The 8087-nt window shown below is 39.7% G+C and overlaps 1 long non-coding RNA gene across 1 annotated transcript; it reads left to right on the top strand.

Moving 5' to 3' along the window:
* Window positions 1-3857: 3857 nt before the first annotated feature.
* Window positions 3858-7693, top strand: LOC111093797. Its single transcript, XR_005383035.1, has 3 exons — window positions 3858-4071; window positions 4209-4332; window positions 6942-7693. It is a non-coding gene; the product is annotated as an uncharacterized LOC111093797 (long non-coding RNA).
* Window positions 7694-8087: the final 394 nt, after the last annotated feature.

Raw genomic sequence — 8087 nt, 5'->3', positions numbered from 1 at the left:
TAAGATGAAATTTCAAAATTTCAGAGTATCAGTTTTTCATATCCTTCAATAACCATGTATTTCTCTTACATATAAGACTGCCTGAGAGAAAAAAAAAAAACCCAAGAATTGAGTAACTATTAGAAAATAGGTCATTCTGCTATTATTCAAAATGAATTTCTCTCAAGTTCATATTGATGTTTATTCTGAGCCTATTAGGGGCCCAGGGTGTACCTCCACACGGCCTGAACACTTCCTGCCGGTGCTTGTACGTGCATACTAGTGGACGAAGGGATGGGAATTTGGGGAATGGCATGTAAATGCCTTGGAGCAAATGTCTCACCCCTACTTTATATCCATCACTGTAGTCTGCTTACCCACCTATTCACCTGAGTGTCTCAGGAGATAAAAACTTCTGCACCTGAAAGAGCACCCTGTTAGGAGGCTGAATAATCAGTTCTTTAGGACTTATCCTTCCATGTGTCTTTCGCTGTTCCGGTTCACGGAGACAGGAATCACCTGACCCCTCTGTGCCTAGGCTGGGACTCGAAGGCTGGGCTCAGCTTGGACTGTAGACCACAGTGCCTTCAGGTGGCGCAGGACACGGATTCCACTGAGCCGAGGCAGAGGCAGCGTGCTTGCCTTCTGAGCTAGCCGCAGAGATCAGTAGCTCTTCCTCCAAACTGCATTGGTTAGCAGGGACCCACTAAGGCCAGCTCCAGGTTCCAGGGGAAGGGAATTAGGTCCCCAAACCACAAAGTAAATTTGCTGCTTTCCCTTCAATACCCTGGTCTGCCTGTTGAGGATCCCTCTGGAAGGTCTGTTGACTTCCTAATCTGTCCACTGCCACCACTCTACTCTGGTCCCATCTTTCCCCTTATTTGAACTTTTGCAATACCTTACCTGTCTTGGTCACTTGGACCTCCATTCTCTCCCTTCAAAACAACTTCCCCCAGTCCCATTATTCCTGTCTTCCTCAGATATTCTAAGCATCCCCTCTTCTACAGAAAAGATGCAAAATTCAATCCAATGTTCAAAGCAATCCGCTGTTTGACCCTGACCTCTCTTTCCTGCCCTTTCTTCTGTATTCCTCCCCTGCATTTGGGCCTTAGACTTCGTGCCCACCACTCATCACTTTGATGAGCATATCCTGAACCTCTCCCATCTGGCCTGGAGTCAGCCTGCTGCCATCGCTGCTTGGAATCTCTTTCGCTTCCATCCCTCCTTCCATGCCCAGTTCAAATTTCTGAGGAAATTGGATTGGAATCCATGTCTTCTATCCCTTTAGCACATTTAATCTTTAATATTGCTCTCCTCACAGTCTGTATGCACACGGTCACTTGATGTACACCACCCTTCCTACAAAATGTCTAAGGTGGGTCTCCCTATTTACAATGCCAGCTGCCTTGTGAATGACTTGTTAGCCCTCGTCTTCCAACACTGTTCTGCGGTATGTTATGTGATCAAACTTAGTGTTTGGCTTTTTATTCCTGGTCTGTGAAGACAAAAATTCCTGTATGCATCTTAAAACCCACTTGGAAATGGTTTTCAGGGACGTATTGTATTATCCCTGACACAACTACTGTGTTTCTGAAAATCCCACATTTTGAAAAAATCGATCCTTCTTCCTAAAGGAACGCACATGTAAAATTCCAATTTTGTGATAAACCTAAATTAGTGCCTTTAGGTTAGTGAGGCTTAGACATTTACAGATAGTTCACTAAATTTAGAATTGCTACCTGAAACCAAGTCCTAGGCCATACAGTATAACACCTCACAGACCTGTTTCATACCAGAGACACTAGCAGACCAGCGGAGCAAGGTCATTAAACTGCATTTCATCTTGCAATCAAAGGTGCTTGGTTTTGATTCTAGGAGTTAAACTCATGCACCAGTAATCAGTATTTTGAAGAATGCTTCACCTATTAATTCCATTCATACTTCAAAACATGCTTGAACATAAAAGTTGGCACAGTTTAATCCATCGTGGTTTCCATGAGTTGACACAAATACAGTCATTTAGGAAAGCAGATTGGCTTTGTAGTCATTTGGAGTTGCAACATGGGCTCAGTCACGGATGCGTTTGCTTATGAAATGGCTGGGGAGGTATCAAACCAAAGTTTATAAAGTTGAACCAATGGGATGCCTCTGTTTAAGAGTGAGGGAATAATACACCTATAAATTAAAAAATACAGGTCAGTCGAGTGGCTTTCCGTTTCTGATCTGATGAGGCAGCCTGAGGCCTTCAGAAGGTTGCATGTCTGCTGTCTGACATCCTTCTGATAAGTTTAATATGTAAAATTTCAACCCAACTTATCAATTTCTTATAATAAGTTGTAGTTTCTTTAAACATTTCAGTAGATAATCATTTATTTATTTATTTATTTATTAGATTTTTGTCAGAATCTTTTTTATTTTATTTATTTTTTTCTTTTTTTTCAAATTGGAGTTCAATTTGCCAACATATAGCACCCAGTGCTCATCCCATTAAGTGCCCCCTCAGTGCCTGTCATCCAGTCACCCCCACCTCCCCTGCCCACCTCCCCTTCCACCACCCCTTGTTCGTTTCCCAGAGTTAGGAGACTCCTAACTCAATAGTCTCTTTTAAGTTATATCAATGCAAATTAGAGACTACTTCTGCTGGAAGTAGTTTTTATTTATGAACTTGATCTTATCAGCTATGTAACACGAGTGAGGTACTTAAACATTCAAGTGAGTATCTCTAGGAAACAACAAGGACCCGCTTTTCATCTTTACCTCCCTCTCCTCCACCGTTTAGCAATGTGAGGGAACTACGGTATCTTGTAACAGCAAGACAGGCTTCTCGGCTGACGCCCTAACGTGTGAAGCAGAGACAAGCCGACCCTGCTGTCTCATAACTCTTGACTCACAGACTCTGTGAACATAATAAGATGGTGGCTGTTTCACGTTGTTAAATTTGGTGTGACCTGTCCAATAGCAGCGGATGACCGGAACAGGTTCGGTGTCCTTAACAAAAGAGAGGAGAGCAGTTCTGATGAGCTTGACATGCCTGCAAGCTGGTGTTTAGAGATGGGAGTCGAAGGCTGAGAGAAGTTCAGTCTGGAAACAAATACCTGCCAATTATTTGTGTAAAGGTAATAATTGAAAAAGTGGAAGAAAGTGAGTCATCCAAGGAAGTGCATGCAGCGTAGTAAGAAAGGAAAATCAGGGACTGCCCTGGGGGCAGAGAAATGAGCTTGGAAAGAGGGGGTCAGAGGAGGAGGAGAAGCAGCTCCCTGAGCCAATGGACTAGGAAAGAAGGAAACCAAAGGCGACAAGTAGGGGAGCACCTGGTGGCTCAGTCTCTTAAGCAACTGATTCTTGATTTCAGCTCAGGTCAAGATCTCAGGGCCCCAGGACTGAGCCCCACGTCCGGCTCTGCATTCAGCGGAGAGTCGGCTTGAGATTCTCTCTCTCCCTCTCCCTCTGCCCCTTTCCCTGCTCACACACTCTCTCTCTCTAAAATAAATAAATCAATCTTTTTTAAAAAAGGGCCAAGTTGGATATGATTGTAATGTTTTAAAACATTAACAATAGCTGTGTTTCTACATATGAGAGGAAATTGAAACAATCCATGTTCCACGTGAATGTGTTTGATAAATCACATATTAAGTGTAGATTTTTGGAAATGAGCCCACAAATTACCATGCTCTTCTGAGGTACTAAAGTTTAGGTGATAAAATCATGTCCATTAACATATCAGAGAGTGTTTGCAGTTTCTCGAATTGTATTTAAACATGAAATTCTTTAAAGAATCAGTAGGTGGAGCACATTTACTGAGGAAAATCTGATCTGGGTTTTGGGGGATTAATATTGGGGAGCAGGAGCAGAGGGAAGAGAAAGTGAAGAGAAGTGAACCAGGAGGGAGAGATGAGGGGAGGGGGAGAGGAGAGACCTGACAGAGGGAGAACGTGGCCAAAAAGGAGAGGGAGGCAGGAGAGAAGATGGGAACCGTTGGGCTCTCTCCATTCAACCACGGTTCTGTTGGGAAGATGACCTGAACAAGTCATCACAAACGTAACCAAGCAGAGTTAGGTGGACCAGCATATTTCTATCTTGGGAAATGGCTTGGTGAGGTTTCATTTTTCTCTTCATTACAGAGAGATTCCAGAGTCGGTAACGTCTATAATCCCAATAAGGTTGAATTTCTGGCAATTCCTGAGTTGTGATCTGCGTGAAATCATGTGAAATGTGTCTATTTTTCTTAGAGTCCATAAAGCTAATTTGAAATCTCAGAAGGATACACGATCCTGAAAAGACTGAGGACTGTCCCTCTAAATCGGGAAAGAGCCTACACTCCAGGAGGTGTGCGTGATGATTCAGTGAAGAAAGGTAAGGAAACATTTTTATCCTTTCAAAAGTTCTACTTTTGTGTGTACTTAATTGTCTGTCCATGATGAATGAGGACATTCATGCTTGTGTTTAATTTACAAACAAGCAAGGACCTTTGAGCGGGACACAGGCCGCACGTGGTAAAAAATTTCAAAATTTGCTTGCCCATCTAAGTGGTGTACATTGTTTATACTTTTAAGGACTAAAAATGAAAGTGGAGGCATCAGAAAGCAGAATATATTGATAAATCGAAGAAAGAAAACATGAAAACAATGCAGCTTGACTTTTGCCTGGAGTTACAAGAGAGGAAATGTGAATATGCTAATTTCTCATAATTTCTCATTGACTTTAGAGGGAACAATGGATACTGTCTAAAGAAATGAAGAACTAAGACGTTAAACAAAGATGTAATAATAGAGGGATTCACTAGAATAGAAATATAAATACCAGAATTATCCACAAAACTCACAAACATAATAGGGAATGAGAAAACCCCATAGGATGAGATGTATGGTATGATTTTGTTTGCGTAAAATTCAAAAGATACAAAGCTAAACCATAGACTTTTTTCTTATTACTGAAGTGTGGTTGACATGCAATGTTTATGAGTTTCAAATGTGCCACACTGTGATTCTACAGTTCTGCACGTTATTCAGTGCTCGCCACAAAGGTAGCCAGTGTCTGTCACCATATAAATGTAATTATGATACTATTGAGTATATTTTCCCAGCCTGTAATTTTCACATAGACTGTTTGTAGGTGATAAAACTAAGGAAAAACCAATGACAAACACAAATTCAGGTGAGTGGGGAGGATTGAGTGAGGACTTACAGAGGGCTTCCAGGTTCTCAAGTGGCTATTTCAGTATTTCAACATAACTGGGAAATTTCTTAGCATACCACTCATATTTCTAAATGTAAATAAATATTGGCTATTTAGTTGTAAATATTTTAACCTGGGAGCCGAGAAACTTTTTGCTCTGAATTCAATATACATGTCTGTTTTTCTTGTTGGCATCTTGATATGTGTATTTAAAAAAAAAAAAAAAACAAGTCCTCCCTCCACCCATATTTAAATTAATCCCTATACTTTGTGGAAATTTTGGAAAATAAAAGTATCAAGAAGGAAATAGCCATCCCATTTTATACACTACTCAGAAATAATCATCACCACTCAATGTTTTGGTGTATTTCTTTCTAAGCTATTTCACACGTTTGAATAATGTAAATCATACAGTGTACATTATCTTATATCCTCGTGCTCCCCCTTTCATCTTATATCTTAAGTATTTCCCCCTATTTAAGACTTTCAAAGGCAAAGGACAGGCTGGGACTCAAAATGGGTTTCTTGAAAGCTGCCACTGACTAGGGGGCTCAAAACCACTGCTCAAACTCTTTCTCTAAGGGAATTTGGCTTCCAGCTGGGGAGGAGATTCAAGGACTATTTTCTAGAAAACTACTTTCTAGAACAGTTCTAAAGGAAAAAAAAAGATACTTTACCACTGGGAGCTTTGGAATTTCCACCACAAAATGATTAGCTCTTTCCTATGTGCACCCCCATCTCTTCACCCCCAGAGCATCCAATCCAGTGTTTTAGTGCCTCCTTAGAGGAATGGATCATCAGCTACTTGGGGAAACTCTTCAAATATGAGAAAGAGAGAGAAATAAGTGGAGACAACAGACAAGCACACCTGTAGTATTAATATCCTCAAATAAGAGATTAAATTTATTATTTAGAAATATGGAGGAAAACGGAAGAAAGACGTGAAAGATTTAAAAGTCATTGCTTTTGGAGAGCAGGGCTAGAGGTGGATAGAAATGGAAGAGAAAATGTCTTTTTCATTATAAGCCTTTATTTGCATTTGCTTTTTTTTAAAGTGCAGGTATTTATTTATTAGATTGAAATAAATATTAAAAAAGTAAAAGCCATGGATTCTTTTAAGGTCTCAAAACATCATTTTCTTTATGCATATTTTTCCATCATGTGGGTGTTTTCTAACAGAAAGAACTTTCCATTCTGTTACATTAATTTTTTTATCCTGAGTTGTCAATACTTTATCAGTGTTTTTAAAGACCTCTTCCTGTTTTTAACCTCACCGTTAAGATTAATTAAAGGCATGTTATGTTCAAAATAGTTGTAATTTTAAGAGATCAGATATGGTAGAAAAAAGATTTATTTAACAGGTTCTAACGGTTCTTCAGGATTCATAGAACTTTCTGTGTGGCACTCAAGTTTCTTTTCTATACATGCTAATCAGTAAAATCAGTGTTCATAAAATTCTAACTGTACGGTCACAGATTTCCTACCCATCCAGGTAGATGGGGAAGGTATTTCAGAGGGTAGGTGCTGGACAGTGCCCCAGATATATGACCTCTTAAAAGTTTTAGCTTGGGAGTTTAGAAGTTACATTTGAAATTAATGACCATCTAACAACTTGACCACAGTTTCTGGGTTATGTTTTCTCAAGGCAGTAGCCTTCTGGCTCAACCACAAAGCCATCTCATGAGTTGCAGAGGAACTTGAGCATGTTTGTATTTGTAAAGATAGAAACCTAAAATTTTTTTCCAGTTTTTACAGCTTTACTTTGCTTTCTTCAAATTATATTTTAGCGAAACTTGAAGGATCTGCTACCAATGGCTGAAAAACCTCAACATGGTTTCCTTGTCAATCACTGGAATGGGGAAATGAAAGGGAAGCTACACAGTTAAAGAACAAAACCCCACAACCCCTCCCACTCGCTCCCCTTTGATTCCCACCAAAGTAGAGGAAGCTGTATGGAGGGAATAAGCCAACCCAGGTCTTAGAGAGACTGTCTGGCCTCCTCCCTGGACTGTCACATAATCAATGGGCAGCAACCTACCACGTCATGACTTCGTGGTCAGATTGGCATGAGATACAACATGGGTGAGCAAAGAGGTGAGACTGAAGGACACTTTCTGTTGAGGAAAAATGAGTTACAAGCTGAAATCGTTAGTCTTTTTTCTGAAATCGTTAGGCTTTCTTTCAATGTTGTTACGTGGCCGGATTCGCACCCTGGCCAGTCTCTTATGTGGGCAGGTGGGGTGGAGTCCTCTCATTCTTATTATACTTCTGTGGTGGGAGATTCTTTCACTGTTGGTTCCTCATAATTTTTCAGTGCTTTGCTATAATTTTACATAAAGTCGTAAATACCATAGACTCCTCTTATCGGCGTAGCATGAACCTGTACCTGAATTATTGCAAGTTCAGAAAAGTGTTAGGAGTATATAGATTTGAAATGCCTATGTACAAAACAACGTATCACAATGTTTTCAATACTCATTTGTCTTTTCCTTGAGCCCTTTGATTTTCTCCCATCATAAAATACTTTTAACTGCGTAAATCTCGTAAAAACTTAGCTAGATATATACTAGATATACAAAGTCATCTTCCCTTTTTTTGTAATTCATCTTGTATTTTTTTAATGTAGAGTTTTTGGTTCTTTATCACATCTCTGTGGCTTGATGATTTATCCTCTGGATTAATTTCAATACTTTCTTTTCTGTTACTAAAATATTTTCCCTTGCACACACACCTGGACTTTCGCTGAACATCTTCTTAAATTCTGGGCATTTATCATCTATTTTGCCTCACCATCTTTTCTTTGATGTGGCTAATTCATATGTCCCTTCCTTATATGTAGAAATCGAAATCTAGCTTTACAAAATTGCTTCAGATGATAGGAATCTATTTATTTGTATATGCTTCTAACTTATCCTAAAAAAAGAATTAAGGGA

The sequence above is a fragment of the Canis lupus genome, chromosome 33 (genome assembly GCF_011100685.1).
Source record: "Canis lupus familiaris isolate Mischka breed German Shepherd chromosome 33, alternate assembly UU_Cfam_GSD_1.0, whole genome shotgun sequence".
Lineage (NCBI taxonomy): Eukaryota > Metazoa > Chordata > Mammalia > Carnivora > Canidae > Canis > Canis lupus.
The sequence above is the reverse complement of the archived record's forward strand: the minus strand, read 5'-3'. Positions and strand labels throughout refer to the sequence as shown.